The sequence below is a fragment of the Chiloscyllium plagiosum genome, chromosome 33, assembly GCF_004010195.1.
Source record: "Chiloscyllium plagiosum isolate BGI_BamShark_2017 chromosome 33, ASM401019v2, whole genome shotgun sequence".
NCBI classification, from domain to species: domain Eukaryota; kingdom Metazoa; phylum Chordata; class Chondrichthyes; order Orectolobiformes; family Hemiscylliidae; genus Chiloscyllium; species Chiloscyllium plagiosum.
This window is the reverse complement of record NC_057742.1, coordinates 22776173-22795773: the sequence shown is the minus strand read 5'-3', so window position 1 is coordinate 22795773 and position 19601 is coordinate 22776173.

Here is a 19601-nt window from a genome sequence, read left to right as displayed (position 1 = left end):
GCTTTGTTCACCCATGTGACATTAGTTAACTTCTTGAAGCACTGTCAACACCTTGACTTCTTTGACCGCTCTCATAATCAATATGTAACCTGTAAATGTCCTGGTGGACCTTCTGCAGAAAGATTGCCTCTTGAGCACTAAAATCTCATTTGCTGCATTTGTTCATGTGCTGTGACTTAACTGGTCACATCTTCCATTTCTAAATCACAAAATTATGGATTCAAGTTCCTCTCTGGACCTTGACCATTAAGTTCAAGGTTGACCCTTCAATGTAACACTGAAGGAGAAAGCAAGACTGTTGGAGATGTCACCTTTCCAGATGAGACATTAAACCGATGCCTCATCTGTCTTGTTGGTGGATGTAAAGATGTTATTGCAAGAGCAGGGGTATTAATCTCAATTTCCTGGCCAATATTCTTTTCTTTGATAAATGTCACAAAACCAGATTATCGAGTCATTATCTTGTTGTTGATTGTGAGAGTCTTCTATGCACAACACTTACGTCACAAAGGGACAACATTGCAAAGATCCTTCAGTAGTTCTAAAGTGCATCAAATATCTAAATAAAAACCAGAATAACTGTGGATATGGGAAATCAAAAACAAAACCAGAAATTGCTGGAAAAGTTCAGAAGGTCTGTCAGCACCTGTGGAGAAAAATCAGAGTTAGCATTTTGGATCCAGTGAGCCTTTCTCAGAACTCTGATTTCTCTGCACAGATGCTGCCAGACCTACTGAGCTTTTCCATCAATTTCTGATTTTGCATCAAACATCTGTTGATTGTGAAAATTATGTTTTAAATGTAAGGTTTCTTTTTATCATCTGGGAAGTTGGAAGTCCTCCATCTTCTTGCTGCTCCATTTGAGGTGGCAGATAATTTAACAATGACATGAGTGTACAATTGTTTCTATGAATTTTTTGTGCACGACATACATTTAAAGCTAAGGGTGAACACGGCCACTGGCTCCAGTATGTCTGGCTTTCAGAAAGTGGTTTTTATCTTTTTCCTTCCATACAGTATTAATCTGTTAATTATGCCAGGAAGATATCATTTGGAAGTGTGAGCAACTCCCTCCTGTGGATCATTCAACCTGGAAAAGATTGTAGCTTTTTTCTGCCAAATTTCACATCTGCCTGGGATTCAGTGTGGAGTCCATGAATTTCCATGGCAAGTGGTACACTTCAGCCTATAGCCTGAGAGAAAAAAGACTAAACTATGAAACTGTGGGAACCACAGTGGTCATATGTTAAATGGAATCAAAAGCAACTGCTGGAGAATATTAGCAAAGAGACTGATTCACTGTAGCTGAGAGTATATCTTTTAAGATCAGTTTTTTTATTGACACAATAGTAATAACCTTTCTTCATTTGTTCTAATTTCTGTAAATAAGTTGGATTTGTTACTTGTAAATCTGAGCCTAGCTCGAATAACAATGCGCTGCTAATGTTGTCTTTGAGAGAAATACATTGCGGTGGACACTAATGATTGAAGGTTTTGTGAGACCAAAATGCTATGAGGCCTCTTCAGGGGTGGAAAGCCCCAAGATTGCAGCCTCTTACTTTGCAGGGCATGTGAGGTCTGATTATCAGAGTGTAGTGAGAGTACAATAAGAAGAGTAGTTCACTAAAGTACACTAAATAATAACATACAGGGGGAGGAAGATTGTGAAGGTACGGAGAAAGATATATGTCAAATTTTAAAAGTACCAAGTTCATTCACTCTGACGTACATATGATGGATGTATGTGTATAATGTCTGCTATTTATATATATCTGTGTAATACATCATATATGTGATGTCTGTGTGCATGTATAAAACATGTAAAATCAAATAAATAGGTTTTGAAAGAGATCAGTAATCAGATATTCAATCTTGTAGGTCAACATACCAAACTTATTTATCTTAAAGCTCCTAAACTCTCACCTGAATCTCACCTTCTGATGCTTTTATGCAAAACAAATTTAGATGAATGAACCCTGGCTAGCTGCCATAATTGGCGAGACAGTATTATTTATATTGTGTATGATAAGAGGTAATTCTGACTCTCAACCTGTCAGCTGATAGCGCTCAAGGGCCCGTCAAATAGGCATAACAAAGTATCAGTGTATTTTATCAGCCAGAGTGTGTTACATTGTCGCGAGCTGCCTGCATGAAATGTGTAACCAGATGATATTTTGCTGGGTTTTGGGCTCGTGAATATTAAAACTCCCTGGTTCGCACTCGAGAATGCCCCCAGGGTATGGTAAATTAGGGGAGACGCGTTCAGCAAGTGTTTCACGATCACAGCAGAAGAAGTCCAAATTTTCTTTTGCAATGCATGGGAAGCATGATTTCTACCCAAAGAAGATACACTGGATGTTGTATTTTGAAACAAGGCTGAAATGCGTTGGAAGTACTCATGGGAGGAAACATCTGAGGAGGCAGAATCAAAGTTAATATTTCAGATGGATGACATTTCAACAGAGCTAGGCATATTTTTGTGGGTGAGAAGAGAAGTATGCAATGTTGTTACCTTCGAAGCCTTTTTTTTGCCCAACAAGTCCCAGCAAATGGCATATCTGTGGAGGGCATTGCATCCAATTAGTTTAAAGTTATTTTGATGTCCTCGGTATGTCAGCTTGATTTAGTTATGTTTATGAAGCCCTCACCTGAGTCAGGCAGGCATCTGAATTGTGCCAAGTGGCATTCAAGTATCTACACGGATGTGAAAGATTGTTATTTCTTGGATTTTATCTCTCATTCAGCATGTTTGTTTTTGTAGATTATGAGTAATTATATTTTAAAGACACTGTCTAATGAACAGAAAAATTATTAAATATATATTGAAAACCTAACAAACACAGAAATAGTTTATAAAGCATTGTCCGAATGGAGTAGGATTTCTTTAAAATTTAAAATATTTATACCAGTCAATTTAGTAAAGGGGTTGTGGGAGAGGAAGTAAAAATTTCATGTCATATTTTTAAAATTAAATTATATAAATTTTAAAAATACCATGCATGGCTATTTTGAAATACTTGCTTTACTAGAATTGTTTAAAATTGGAGTACTTGAAACATTACACCCCACGATATGGATCAGAAATGCATTTCATGGAGGATCCTTTATTACAGAATCAATTGTTAGACAGTTCCATGTAGAATTCATCTATTTCTTTCTGTCAAAAGCTGACTGACCTATGGTGTGTGTTTAACAGTTTGTTTACCTGATATTTTCAGCCATTTTGTGTTTTGATACAGCCACACACTAAAAGAAACATATTTACAACATGATAAATAAATTGTTAATGCTTTGGCAATGAAGCAATGCCATTGCTCAATATGGTAAATGCGGTAACAGAAAATGGAATTTAAATTTGTTGATTTGTAATTGTCTTCACATTCTAATAGGTCGTGCACAGGATTTTGTGAAGTTCTCTGCAAGTATTTTAACATGTGACTAAAATAAAATCTGCTCTGTGAAGGAGGAAAAGCAGTGAATTATTCTTATGAAGAACTGCCTGTTTCCTCATTTGCAACATTTTGGCTTTTAAGTGGGTAATTTCATTTAATCCAGGAAACTGGATGGTCTGAGGTATCACTACTATTTTCGGAGTTCTTTAATGTCAATTTGTACTTTCTGTGAAAAATTCGAAGTTGAGTAAATAGTTGTGGATGTATGTAAATGAATCAATTTGAAGGGAATCGATCTGAAAGTTTATGACCGTAATTTGCTCAAGCGTTTCTTTCACAGCCTCCACTATCACCTTCATCGTCAAGACTACTCCTGCCTCAAAATAATTCTATCCCAATTCTGTGCTCTCCTTATATTTATCCAAATTTCAAATTTCCAGAGAATGTGCTTATGCTTTGAACTTGAACAATTATATTTTGACTTTTTTTTCTGCATCTGTATCTATAAAATGTATTAATTTATGGATTAAATTGTACTGTGTTTTTTAAATGTTGATTCAGTAAGTAAAAGCACTCTGTAAACCAAGTTAAATTTCTTGCTGTAATTGAAGAAGAAAACTTTCTGTTGCTGTTTTTCTATGGACGTCAAATGTTGTTTGTCTAAACTTTTATGTCTCGTCTCAAGAGCTGGACTGCACTGTAAGATATAATTTAGGTCCAACAAAAATATAGCAAGTTTCAAATGTGAACAAATAAACAATATAAATTTCACAAAGCCAGATATTTATACCTAAATTTTTGCTCTAGATAAAAGTATAATTACAGCAAACTATGAATTCTGGGCCTTAATGTGTGGTTTGATGTTTTTGGAATTGAAAAATATTGTACAAATTAAACACTTACCCTTCATTTGGAACTGAACTGCCCTAAATAGAATCTGAACAGCAATTGTCTTCAAAGTTGGGAATATTATATGGAGAAGGCAATATTGGGAAATGTTATTATAAATATGGACTGGAGAGGTAAATAGTGAAAACATGATATGAACAATGTGCTAGTTTGAATTTACAGCTGTCTTAAAGATTTCCAAAAGTTCCCAGATTGTGATTTGTTAACAATGAGTTGAATTTCCACTAATATTTGTAACATTTCACCTTAAAAACATTATTGTTATTCTCATTGATGTAGGGACCAGCTAAACACTGTAGACAGGGTGCATAAAGTCAGAGATGAATTTGGTGGAAATTATTTGAATAATTTGATATTTTAATAAGATGAGGGCAAGGCAGCCTACTTAGTTATTTAGTACAGAATTTTACACATTTTACAGATTATATAATTTATTATGCACAATTCAGAGGGTAGAAGCGAGAGGGATATTCTGTGGTGGTTGACGATAGTTCCTCAAACAATTTAACTGATCTAGTTGTTGTTTATGCTATGTGAAAAATACTTACTGTACTTTCCTACATAACTCAGTATAATTCAAAGTAGTTTAGCAAATGTACAGTGATTTCGGACTTGCAGGAGGTGTAAAATAAAGTTCTAAATAATTGTATTACTTTCTTCCAGCCCTCTGTTTCTTCTTGCAAAGGTTTTAATATTTTCCTCTCAATGTCCCAGCATTCTGAAGTTGATGATTTCTGTTGATGCCTATAATCATTCCCAACACTATGAGTGCCATGCTTGACCTTATAGCATCAAGGGTTCCATTATAGAAGGCACGTTTAGTGTGATTATTTCATGGGCTATTTATTTTAATTTTAAAAAGTCTCTAATCCAGCAGCATAAAATAGGTGCATTTCTGAAATCTGGTAATGTGTTTTTTGTTGGGTTTTAGCACTTCCTTGTATTGTATAGTAAAACAAAACTGACATGTAAATTGCATATTGTCCAAATGAGAATTTTCACAAAGTGTATCAACTTCTAAAATTCATTGTATTTGGAATTTCAAATTTGCATATGAACAAACCTGTTTTTGTAATTGTTACCATGAATAAAAGCATGAACATTTTTAAAGATATATTTATGTGAGTAAAATGATTTTTTTCGCAACTGTTTATAGCACACTCATGTCATGGACAAAAGTAGAGGACTGAACTAATTGAGAACAAATATAATATAACTGACTTTAGAATATTCCTCGTGTCTCCTTTATGTGGACTACAGAACAGATTTATGAATTCACTTCACTGATTTAAAATGACGTATTTTAAGATTATACAGTACTTTTGCATTTATTAGCTAAGAGGGGTAGTTTGTCTTCAGCTTTTTCAAATAGCAAATTGTTTGTTATTTGCTAAGTTCCACCAAATTCATATCAGTCTTTTTGCACCCTGTCTACAAAGCTTAGCTGATTCCTACATTCAATGGGAAGAATAATATATTTTTAAGGTGATGTGGTATAAATTATTTTCAGAGAATTGGGCAGTTAATGTGCTGACCATTCTTGCTGAAAGACTTTTGTTACTAAAGAAGTTAAGAAAATGTTTTTAACAACAAAGCCCGACCGTGTATAACAACCTGAAAAGACTGCATGAGCAAGGTATTTAAGTACAGTCGGGGGTCAAACTAATAGCCACCATCCATTAGACAGCCGATTTCTGCCAAAGTAGCTTTCAACTCAAAGGTCATGATCATTAACCCTTTGTAAGCCACAGAAACCACGTTCACCCCAGAAAGAAAGATACTAAGCACACTGTGGTCTATTGCCTAAATTATGCCATTTGCATTCTCCTTAGAATGGGGATTTTAGTTTACTTCATTACCATATGGTAGCCATTTCAATTTCATGCATACTTCATTATTTAAAGGGTGTGGTGACTCACAGATTTTGACAAGAAATGCTTGTGAACAAGCAAACTACAAAGAAAAAATCACAACAGAACTGCAGAACATACTGACTGCAATCAAGAACGACCTAGGCAGGAACCAGGAAACCCGTGGTACTTGCAACAGGCTCATCAGTCACCAGCTGGCACGCCCAGTCATCCTCGATGGGAGGGCCACTCGCTCCTGCCACTGCATCTCTGATGAACAAGCTTGCAAGCAGGTGTAAAAATAGGGGACAGCAAAACTATGCAATCGGTGCCATGACATTTAATCAGCACTCCCATTACTTCTAGTGAAATAAATTGGTGTCATCTTTAAAGATTACAAACTCAATCACAAAGTAAATGCAGACACTTCTGAAAAACAACTCAGTTGTGATAGGAACGCAAGTTTCCTCAAATATCAGAAATGATGCTGCACCCCCTTAAACAGAGTTATATCAAATTGGCTACTGCTTACCGACCATTTCTGTGAATAACCTAACCTTGCTCACCTGTCTAAGGTTATTTTTTCTTGACAGAATCCAATTCAGATATGATATCTATGGGTTGGGGGAGTCCAGAACTAGAGTGCATAGGTTTGCAGTGAGAGCAGAAAGATTTAATAGGGACCTAAGTGGCAAATTTTTCACGCAGAGGGTGGTGAGTGTTTGGAATGAGCTGCCAGAGGAAGTGATGGACGCTGGTACAATTACAATATTTAAAAGGCATCTGGATGGGTATACGAATAGGAAGGGTTTAGAGGGATATGGGCCAACTGCTGACAAATGGAACTAGACTAATTTATGATACGTGGTTGGCGGGACGAGTCAGACTGAATGGTCGGTTTTCCCTGCTATACATCTTTATGACTGTATCCAACAAGTTCGGAAAAGTGCAACGTAGTATCAGATCCCCCCTTCACTGTCATCTACCTTTGCAATGTAAATGTGTTTAACTCAGAATTTGTAAAAAAATCTGAAGTCATTAGAGCCAAAATTTCTCTGATTTCTCTCCATAGATGCTGCCAGACCAGCTGAGCTTTTCCAGCAATTTCTGTTCTTGTTTCTGATTTCCAGCATCCGCAATGCTTCCAGTTTTTAAAACCCTGTTTGGCTGCACTTTGATAAGATGAGTTGTCACCTTTATATAATTTACATTCCTTTGTGGTTTGCCTTTATAGATTATCAAACAGGGGGAAAACTACTAACAACATGCAAAGGAAATGAAAGTACAATATTGAGTTTAAAATGTTCACTGCAAATTTGCATATTCTGGTTTACACCGAATCAGTATTGATGCAGCTTTCCTGCTAAAAACAGTTGTGTATAAATTCAATAAGTATCAAAAACACCCACCTTTCCCATACTAATTTAAAAAAAAAAGCTGTTTTGAACTCATGGCTTCAGGATTGCACGTCAATAACGCCACTGCATTATGATTTTAGACAGTGTTGAATGTCATATAATAAGCCTACACCTCAATCAACGTTTTCTAATGTATGATTTAATATTGCCATCTGAACGTTTGCCTTGAAAATTGTACAGTGAACTCTTTTAAACAAACCCTAGCTTTTTAGCAGAAAAAATGTTAGTTTAACATTTCTGAACTGATTTCTGATATTCGAACCTAAGTTTTAAATGTCGACCCTTCGCAGTACTGCACTCCTTCCGTCTGTCGCTATGAGGTTTTTTTTTCAAAATCTGTGCTTTGAATAAACAATTGCTATCTCAGGAGTGGACATAAAAGCAAAACATTTTTAAAATACATATAATTTGAGAACGAATTTTAATATGAAAGTCAAAAATACATATTTATTGGAAGGCTTAATTCTTCAGAATTTGTGCTGTCTGCGGATATTTGGGAAGCTGGCTTTTATTCCTACTGTACGTTTAAAGGAGTACTTAAACTTATTCTAATGAGCTCCATGTTGTTAAGTTGAAAGCTCTACAACATAAACACTGCCGATGGAGAAGTGGCACCCACCCGTTTTTTGCCTGCAGGGATGTACTTTGAATGGTCCTTGATTTAGGCGAACTTACTGTAAATGACTCCAGTGTCACACCAGCAAAAAAAAACTTTCATAATCAGCATTTTTTTCCCCCTCCAATAAAGTGTGTTTAGATCGCAGCTTTTTATAATGAACAGGAACCTAGTTTCAGTTCCAGCTTCATTGAATGTTAGGACCTGGATTAATGAACCTGCTGAAGGGTCGCTCTGTGAAGGGTGGGTTAGGATTACTTCAGTTTCTCCAGCAAGCATGAGCTAATTTAAAATAGGCCACCAAAAAAGGGGGTGGGGGGAGTTGGTGGTGGAATGCGACAGAAGTGAATAAATGCGAGATCCCCTGCCATCAGATGCAGTAATTGAATCTGGCAGTGGAGGTGCTATAGCTCTTCTGCGTTACTTCGTTCCAGAGACCTCAACTACAATGTTGCTTGCTTTCAAAACCTTTGAGCTTCAGAATGCAGCCGTTTTCGTGAAATGACACAACTACCAAATTAGTTCTATCACTTTAATAATGTAAATTTGCTGAATTCATTCCTGTTCGCATGTTTTTCATGGCAGTGCACATTTCTCAGATTGCCTTTTCTGAAATGTCTTTCTTTGGCTCAAGAAAAATGACAATTCTTGGCCAGTAGCAGTTGCTGAAAGTCAGCATGGCGTGACATTTATTTAATAGATCAATATACCCTATGTATTCACTATACATTTTATTAAACGCTTTAGGAGCAAGATCAGGCTATTCGGCCCATTGAGCATACTCCAGCATCTGTTCATCCATCCTATCCCCCTTACCCTTCAATTCCTTTGTTAATAAAACATGACAGCAAGCTTACAAGAAAAAAGAAACACAACAGCCTCATCTCTGAATCTAAATTGTGTTTGCTATTAAAGAATCATTGAGTTGAAATGGCAGTGTGTTTAAATGAGATTACTTAGTGGGGAAACGGGCCCTTCGGCCCAACAAGTCCACACTAACCCTCCAAAGAACAACCCACCCAGACCCATTCGCCTACACCTAACACTACAGGCAATTTAGCATGGCCAGTTCACCTGACCTGCATATCGTTTGGACTGTGGGAGGAAACTGGAGCACCCAGAGGGAACCCACACAGACATGGGGAGAATGTGCAAACTCCACACAGTCGCCCAAGGTGGGAATTGAACCCAGGTCTCTGGCACTATGAGGCAGCAGTGCTAACCACTGAGCCACCATGCCATCCATGCATGTGTATTTAAACCCATTTATTTTACATTTGTTCAGATAGCAAATAAAAGAATCTGCAGGCTCATTGACATCACTGCCCTTAATATTTTCAGTACACTTTCAATTCATAAATTACATTGCCCATAACCTTTTTATAGTTTTCTGAGCTGTGCTAACTGCACTGAACTTTTCTTAGTATGTATCCTTGCTGATGATGCAAATTTTGTTGCCAGTTGTGTAAGAAGTTTGAAAAAAAAAGCTGTAATGCAATTAGCCAGCGAATTTCAAATTACTATTTGGATCTAGACTGCTCAGCTCCCATCTTTTGAAAGTTACTATTTGGATTTTTTTTTTCAGAAAACATTGAGCTACAAGTTACTTTGTGAAAAACAAAAAAAACTTGCATTTTCAGAAAAAAAATGATTTTTGCTGGAAATCATTGCAACAGAAAAGTTATTTTCTGCAAATTTCCAATGATAAAAAGATCAACATTTTTAGTCACCAACAGAGCATGTAATATTGAGCTGAAATTGAAGCTTGCCACATTTGTTGATTTACCTCATATTGATGATATTGGTAATGTTTAAATGCAACGTTTGTGATCATTTATCTTAGGGGGGACGTGAGGACTGCAGATGCTGGAGATCAGAGTCGAGAGTGTGGTGCTGGAAAAGCACAGCAGGTCAGGCAGCATTCAATGAGCAGGAGAATCGACGTTTCAGGCATAAACCCTTCATCAAGAATGAGGCTTGTGAGCCGGGGTGCTGAGAAATAAATGGGAGGGGGTGGGGCTGGGGAAAGGTAGCTGGGAATGTGATAGATAGATGAAGGTGCAGGTGTTAGTGATGGGTCGGAGGGAGGGTGGAGCGGATGGGTGGGAAGGAAGGAAGATGGACAGGTAGGACCGGTAAAGGGGGCAGTGTGAGGTTGGAGGCTTGGGACTGAGATAAGGTGGAGAAAGGGAAATGAGGAAACTGATGAAATCCACATTGATCCCATGTGGTTGCAGGGTCCCAAGGCAAAAGATGAGGCGTTCTTCCTCCAGGCATCAGGTGGTTAGGGTTTGCCAATGGAGGAGACCAATGACCCATATGTCATTGGTGGAGTGGAGGGGGATGTTCAGCTATGGAGCGGTGAGGTTAGTTGGTGTGGGTATCCTAGAGATATTATGTTTTATCTTAACACAATTCCCTGTAGCATTGTTTATGGTTAAGATCAAGTGTTATTGGGATACATTGGCAGGGAGTAACAGGGCTCTGGTGTACAACCATCTTCCAGTCCTCAAATAAAGTCATGCATTCTGTCATTATTATATTATTTTTGGATGATGCATTTCTTGTTCATGTGCTCATGGAAACTGCCTATGGAAACTTGTCATGCTCTAATTACATTATCATTTCTGTGGTGACCGTGAAGATTTAACTTCAGTTTTGTGAGTTTATATCAGCTGCTTCAATTCTAAATGGAAACTTGGAAATCCTTAACAGAAAATGTGCACTGATGTGTAAAATTTAATATTTATAGAGTTATATTCCTGCTAATAGTGTTAACACCGATGCTTGGCTCATTGTGTACCAATGCACTGTACCATGCCATTGTTTCATTTGGTTAGAGATTGCCAGAAGATCCCATTTTAGGCTTTTTTGATGGAATAAAGAAAGCATTAAAATAAATTTGCTCACACTGTCCTTCTAATGCAGGAGTGTTAAAGTTTTTTTGCCAACTTGAGTAGCTTAGATGCATACCTTGTAAGTAAGATTCATTTGTAAGGCTTATACTCAGGAGCTTTTAAATCACATACATTTGAAGTTAGTGATGTTTCTCAAAACTGCTTTTTAAAAGTATTGAATTTTTAACTTTTATAATTAAATAGAATCTTGTGGAATGAGCATTGCATTTAAAATTACATAATAACATCTGAACAGTGTTTAATATCCACTGACAAATGGGCATTGCATTCTATTTACCTCATTATGGCCTTGACAACTTGTGCTATTGTACTGGTGATTGGTTTATTCCCAAATTTCTTTGCTCCTTTTAGACCATATTTAGCTGCTTGCCTTCCAAGAAATAACTACCTTTCAATTTCCTCCCACTAAACCAGCTCACATTTTGTCACAATTATTACAGTTAATGAGACTATCGAATTGTGTTGAGGATCCTATGGAGCAATTGGAATTCCGTCAATGATGTCTTAGGAAATAGCAGATCTTAAAACACTATCGTATCTTATTGTCCTTCTGTTGTTATCCGTGGGAAAAGTAATTAAATTATTTTGCCCTGGTGAACAATGTATTAACACCTGTATAATACAATATTGAACAGTGGATTGACAGATATTGCTGATGTATTTTTAATAATAAGTTCAGTGCTTAAAAGTTCAGAGCTGTAGTGAACTTGAATGTGTTGTCACTGTGGTAGGTTTTATTTGAATATCAGATTCAAGGAGATGACTAAAACTGGAAAACTTTAATGAAAAGGAATTTGTATCAGCAACTCTTCCTTAACATTCCACCGCTGATGTGTCTGTACTTGTGAATGTGGTTTTATGGGCAAGGGTGGGTGCAGCTAATCTCCCTCTGATGCAACCTAATTGACCTTGGGTCCTTTCTTTCATCATGATTTCATCTCAGCATTACACAAAATAGAGGTATTCCCAGTGGATGACCTTTTCAAAATTATAATTGCAAAACTAAAAGTTTTGCTGTCTAAAATCTCAGGTAATGATTTCAGAAATTTAAAGTCTCGGTGAGATGCTAAAAGGAAAATGCAGGTGCAAAAAGTCGCATTTAATGTTGTGTAACGCTCGCAAGAAGTTTCAGACATGGTATTATAGAAAGAAACTTAAGGGAGTTAACTAGGGTGTGGTGGGGGAGACAGGGAATGTTCTGAAATCCAGGTTTTGAGAAGAGCAAAGCACTGGAGAGACTTGACAGTAAAGATGGAAAAGTAATAATTGTTTAAGATGGAGTTGCTTGCAACATATTAATAAACTCAAATAAATGCTTAGCAGGGAGTGATTGCATAGTTCGACTTTAAGGGTATATTTACACTGCAAATTTAGCCTCACTGCCACTTATAGGAACACGTTTTCCTCCCCTTTGGTTCCAACATAAATCAGAATATTCAAAAAGACCGTTGGTTTTTGGTATTTAACAAATACATGCAATGGAACCTGAACAACACTTAATCTCTGAGCTATTCTCCTTGCCAAGAAACACTTGGAGTTTACTGCCCATCTTTGTGACCAATGCCAAAGTCTGACTCAACAGACTGTCTCAAGGCACTGATCCACAGTAAACTTGGGTCATCCTTCGTTAGTTATGCGCAAGTTACTGAGTGAATAAAATACTTCTTTCTGGTCAATTGTCAAAACACTCAAAGAATAAATCTTGCACAAGCAATAGTTGCTTGATGAAATGATCTTAATGATTGCTATTAAAGAGTTTTAACACAAATAATTAATAGACATTTTATAACAAGGGCAATTAACAGTTTTAGTAAATAATTAAGAGACATAATTGAGTAATAAAAAAGGGTTTAAAGAGAATTCAGTTGTGTCACCATTTTGTTCAACATTAATTGCGCTACTATTCGTCAAATCATTGTTAAGAACAGTCACATAGAATGATTTAAACTGTTGATGACAAATTAGTCTAAATCATTTTAGCCAACTGTTGGCTAACTCTATCAGATAGCTAGTTGATTTGCTAGATAAAAGTCCATGTACTAATGAATCATTTGTTGTGTTTCTAGATCTTAAAGAGCCTTGTCTTTTTACAAGAAGCTTTTCTGGTGGCCAATCAGATGACTCCATTTTATGTGGCCACTTGAAACTCAAGCTGCATTTTGAGAACATATTTCAGGCAACATGTATGACAACTTCCCATCAGTATTCCTTTCAAGTTTCTGACTTGGCTAGTTTAAGCAGTCAGCTAATTAGCAATTGTTGTACCAGTGCAGGGTATGATTACTAGCTTGGAATCAGCATTCACTCCATATCAGGAAGGGAAATTGTGTGCTGCTGGAAGCTGTGAAGGGTTATAGTATTATACAATCTAAACATGGTTTGGGTCTGGTAGGTATTATAATCAATTCCACTTACCAAAGTGCACGGCAGATGCACTGTATCACAGTGGAGAACAGAATTACAGGCAACTATTGCATCTCCATTTAAAAACTCTTCCATATCTGAGCGGGAAACTTGCTACCACTTACACTGCATGAGAGTTCACCTTTACAGGCAGTCACCCAGTGGAATCATATATTGAATGATGTGGAAGGCAGTGCAACATTGCTGTCATTTGGAAGTCTCTTCTCCACTATCTTTGCTCTGGTCTGGTCAGCTCTGGGGAATGAACTGGCGAAGCTGGAAGTATCATAGAATCTCTACTGTGCAGAAGTAAGGCAGTTTGGTCCAGTGAGTCCACACTGAAGAGCATCCCACCCAGAGTTTTGAATGTATCCAGTTTATGGAGGGTACTTTGGAATAGTTGAGAGCAGAGGTAACAAAGGCATGGCACACAGTTTCAGCAGCTGAAGAGCTGAGATGGGGTGAAATTGGTTTTATGAAGTTATGAAAAGAGGATAGATAACTGGTGTTATTTTCCTTAGTTTAAAGAAGGCTGAGGGGTCCCCAGTTCTGAGGAAGGGTCACTGGACCCAAAACGTTAAGTCTGATTTCTCTTAGTAGATGCTGCCAGACCTGCTGAGCTTTTCCAGCAACTTCTGTTTTTGTTTCTGAGGGCTGAGAGATGACCTGAGGTATATGAGGTCATAGATAGGTAGACAGGAAGACTCCTTCATCCAGGAGTCTCTATCTTGGGACATAGATTTAAGGTATGGGGTAGGTGGTTTAGAGAGGATTTAAAGAGGAATCTTTTCATCCAGAGGGTGATAGGTATTTGTAATTCATTGCCTGAACGTTTGATAGAGGTGCGAAGCATCACAGCATTTGAGAAGTATTTAGATGAATACTCGAAATGCCATTGTACACAAAACTATGAGTCAAGTGTTTGAAGGCAACAGAGGGATAGGTGTTTGATGACCTACATGAATTATGATAGGCTAAAAGGTTTCCTCCATGTTCTGTTACTTGACGACTATGCTTCTTGTATCACTGTTTGTCGACGTAGAATAAAGAATGTGGGCCAGTGATTGTGCTACAGTTTTTTTTGCTTCTAGTCTCTCACCAGATACTTTGTTTTAGTGGGTGGCTCCCTGTGGAAGTTGAATTCATCTCCAAGTAATTTTATCTTGACGGCTTAGCGATCGAAAATGTGAACTAGTTTTCACACTTCACTGGACTGGTGTGAACAGCAGATTTTATACTATCATTAATTTCAATGAAACCCTTGCTCTGTGGTGGGATATTCATTCATTCACACACTTTTCATCTTAATGTTGCTTATGCTCTCGTGACCAATTATAATTGCCCCCCAAGTCTTTCTAACTGAGTTTTAAAAAATTGCAACCTCCTAACTCAATATCGCAATGAGAAAAGCCTTTTGTTACCTAAAAGTACATCAATCTATGTTGATTGTGCCCTTTGGTCAGAGAAAATGATGCTTTCCTTGCAACCTCAAACTTGAGGATTGATCTCTTGGGTGAAAGTATTGGATGAAAGCAGGTGCAAGTCAGACCATTCCCCCCAAAATGACAAATCACTGATTAGCCATCGTGTGTATTCATGTGCATATATATCTTTAATTCAAACATGTCTGTGATGCTTCAGAAAACTTCAAATATGTAAAAGAATGATAGCTAGTCATTTCCTGCTATTTTTCCTGACCTTGATAACCATGTCCTCTTTTTGAGGGCAGGAACTGGAGGCTTATAAGAAGCTACAATTTGCTTTGTAATTATTCACAGGACGTGTCTATTAAGACCAATTCCCCACGGGGATGCTCCTTAAAATGGCTTAAAGGTCAGGCCCTGTTCACACAGCTCCAGCCTAACAGTGAGATCATACAAAAAATGCTCCAGAACGCAGATTTTCCCTGAGCAACACCACAGCAGATCAGCTAGAATAGTTTACATTCAAGAATATTTTTGAAAATTAAAGCTTAAGTTTAAATAGCATGAATGAGTTTTCAACCCACTGGATTTTGTGTTTTGCTTTAAGTAATCCATACTTCCACAAAAGTTAAAATATGGACAATATTCCATTTATTCCAGTGTTCATGATTATTCAAATCGTGCATTGCAAAAGCTGTGTTGGGAATGCCCATTAGCTTCACTCTGAAATAATTTATTGTTCTCAGCCTGGGGTAACCACAAAACATTTAATACAGATGGGAGCCATGAGAGAAAAAAAAGAAGACACATTTGGTTCTTTTAAACTTAACAAATCACGAAGCTGGCTTTGATTAAGAAAGGCATTGCAGAGCTTAGTGTTACTCTGGAATACCAAACATGTTTTGCTGTTTTGAATAAACACTTGGTAGAGCAGTGCACAGCCACATTGTCCATGTGTCTTTATATTGAGAGCTGATTGGCATACATTTACACAAATAACATTGCATGACTTTGGAATTTGTGTTGGTTGCAGCAGCAGTAGAAGGTATTCTCAACTGCTCTCCTCCTCAGCTGAAGTGCTAGTTAGTGCTGGGGTATGGGTGTTGCACCCACCTTCTGGTACCCTGCCAAGTGGCTATTCCTGTTTACTGTGTGTGTGCCAACTGGCTACTTCATCATAGGGAATAGGCCAATCTGAATCCATGTCGACACAAGTGCTATTTCAGTGCTGAGCCAATGACTTATAATCAGGAGAAAGAACAATTGCTGATTTCATTTTTTCCATTTTCTCCAACCCAGAAGCATTGCAACCAATTGCAGCTGGAATCCATGCCTGAGATCAACTAACTCAGCACAGATTAGAATAGCACTCATGGGTTTCTGGTCTGTCGGACTCAGTGCTAAATTGAGCAGCATGTTTACCAACTGTGCTATCGATGGACTGTCGATTTTAATACTTGCCTGCATTAAAGTTAGGTAATTCCAGTGATCTGTAATAACACAATCTGGATTTGTAAGAAACACATAAGAGAAGTTAAAGATGAAGAAATACTCTTTCAGTTAATATCATTCTTTTTTTCATACTAGCTCTGTAATTATAGTGTCCAATGCTTTTCCCTCAGGTACTTTTAGACACATCATTCAAAACACAATTTTAAATGTTTTAAAATACATATTTTCAGTGTCTGTTTTAAATTTACTTTCAATATTCCTTAGTTTGTGCTGTATTTATGGTATTAATCATTTTGTGAAAATCTAATTGAAACCTGTTTTGATTAGCTAGCAGTTGTTTGAAAAACTTGATCGTGGTGAAGATTTAATCAGCAAGTGCTGATGACATCAATAGACAGGTTTGAAGGAGTTGACATGCTTGTCTGTTCAGGGAAGTGAACAAATATTTATAGATGAAGTTGTGACAGATGCCTACGAATTGCATTTCCTGTCTCTCTTGTCTATATAGATAATCACTCAATTTTTATAATCTTTACTTGATAATAAAAATGTTCAGTCTCTCATTAGATTATTCAGTTATCCCCGAAACTGAACTGTAGGATGTTCCAGAATTACTTAGATGAGGAGAATTATTATCCCATCTTATAAATTTCCTCATGCAATAGCAGAAATGAACACAGCTTTATGATATGCTTAATTTTACACAAAGAAGAACATAGAACATTACAGCGCAGTACAGGCCCTTCGGCCCTCGATGTTGCACCGACCTGTCAGACCAATCTGAAGCCCATCTAACCTACACTATTCCATGTACATCCATATGCTTGTCCAATGACAACTTAAATGTAATTAAAGTTGGCGAATCTACTGCCGTTACAGGCAAAGCATTCCATACCTTTACTACTCTCTGAGTAAAGAAACTACCTCTGACATCTGTCCTATATCTATCACCCCTCAATTTAAAGCTATGCCCCCTTGTGCCCGTCCCCATACTTGGAAAAAGGCTCTCCCCGTCCACCCTATCTAACCCTCTGATTAAGTCTCTATTAAGTCACCCCTCAACCTTCTTCTCTCTAACGAAAACAGCCTCAAGTCCCTCAGCCTTTCCTTGTAAGACCTTCCCTCCATACCAGGCAACATCCTAGTAAATCTCCTCTGCACCTTAGTGTCGCCTACAACTTTACTAACCCACCTTTCTACGCCCTCGTCCAGGTCATTTATAACAATGACGAACAGCAGTGGACCCAACACTAACCCTTGCAGTACACCACTGGTAACTGGACTCCAGAATGAACATTTCCCATCAACCTCCACCTTCTGTCTTCTTTCAGCAAGCCAATTACTGATCCAAATTGCTATATCTCCCACAATCCCATTCCTCTGCATTTTGTACAATAGCCTACTGTGGGGAACCTTATCAAACACCTTGCTGAAATCCATATACACCACATCAACTAGTTTACTCTCATCTACCTGTCTGGTCACCTTCTCAAAGAACTCAATAAGGTTTGTGAGGCATGACCTACCCTTCACAAAATCGTGCTGACTATCCCTAATCAAATTATTCTTTTCTAGATGATTATAAATCCTATCTCTTATAACCTTTTCCAACACTTTACCAACAACTGAAGTAAGGCTCACTGGTCTATAATTACCAGGATTGTCTCTACTCCCCTTCTTGAATAGGGGAACCACATTTGCTATCCTCCAGTCTTCTGGCATTATTTCTGTAGACAATGACGATTTAAAGATCAATGCCAAAGGCTCAGCAATCTCCTCCCTGGTTTCCCAGAGGATCCTAGGATAAATCCCATCCGGCCCAGGGGACTTACCTATTTTCACACTCTGCTGGATTTCTAATACCTCTTCCTTGTGAACCTCAATCACACCTAGTCTATAGCCTGTATCTCAGTATTCTCCTCGACAACTTTGTCATTTTCTAGCGTGAATACTGTCGAAAAATATTAATTTAGTGCTTCTCCTATCTCCTCTGACTCCACACACAACTTTCCACCACTATCCTTGATTGGTCCTAATCTTACTCTTGTCATTCTTTTATTCCTTAAATACCTATAGAAAGCCTTAGGGTTTACCCTGATCCTATCCGCTAACAACTTCTCATGTCTCCTCCTGGCTCTTCTGAGCTCTCTCTTTCGGACCTTCCTGGTTACCTTGTAACCCTCAAGTTAGCCCTAACTGAGTCTTCACATCTCATCCTAACATAAGCCTTCTTCTTCCTCTTGACCAGAGATTCCACTTCCTTCGTAAATCATGGCTCCCGTGCTTCCTCCCTGCCTGACAGGTACATACTTATCTAGGACACACGGTAGCTTTTCCTTGAATAAGTTCCACATTTCTAATGTGCCTATCCCCTGCAGTCTACATACTGTGTCAGGAAGCCCTCCTACACACACTGGACAAAAATATACTCATACTATAGTGTTCCCAGTCAATATTTGGAAAGTTGAAGTCCCCCATGACAACTCCCTGTCTCTCTCACTCCTATCGAGAATCATCTTTGCTATCCTTTCCTCTACATCTCTGGAATTATTTGGAGGCCTATAGAAAACTCCCAACAGGGTGACCTCTCCTTTCCTGTTTCTAACGTCAGCCATACTACCTCAGTTGACGAGTCCCCAAACATCCTTTCTGCAACTGTAATACTGTCCTTGACCAACAATGCCACACCTCCCCCTCTTTTACCATCTTCTCTATTCTTACTGAAAAATCTAAATCCTGGAACCTGCAACAACCATTCCTGTCCCTGCTCTAACCAGGTCTCCGAAATCGCCACAACATCGAAGTTCCAGGTACCAACTCATGCTGCAAGTTCACCCACCTTATTCCGGATGCTCCCGGCGTTGAAGTAGACACAGTTCAAACCAACTTCTTGCTTGCTGGTGCCATCTTGTGTCCCTGAAACTTGATTTTGGACCTCCCTACTCTCAAGCTTTTCTATACTTGAACTTCAATTTTGGTTCCCAGCCCCCTGCTGGATTAGTTTAAACCCACCCTAATAGCCTTAGCGAATTTCCCTCCCAGGATATTGGTACCCCTCTGGTTCAGATGAAGACCATCCTGCTTGTAGAGTTCCCACCTACCCCAGAAAGAGCCCCAATTATCCAAGAATCCAAAACCCTCCCTCCTGCATCATCCCTGTAGCCACGTGTTCAACTCCTCTCTCTCCCTATTCCTTGCCTCACTAGCACGTGGCACGGG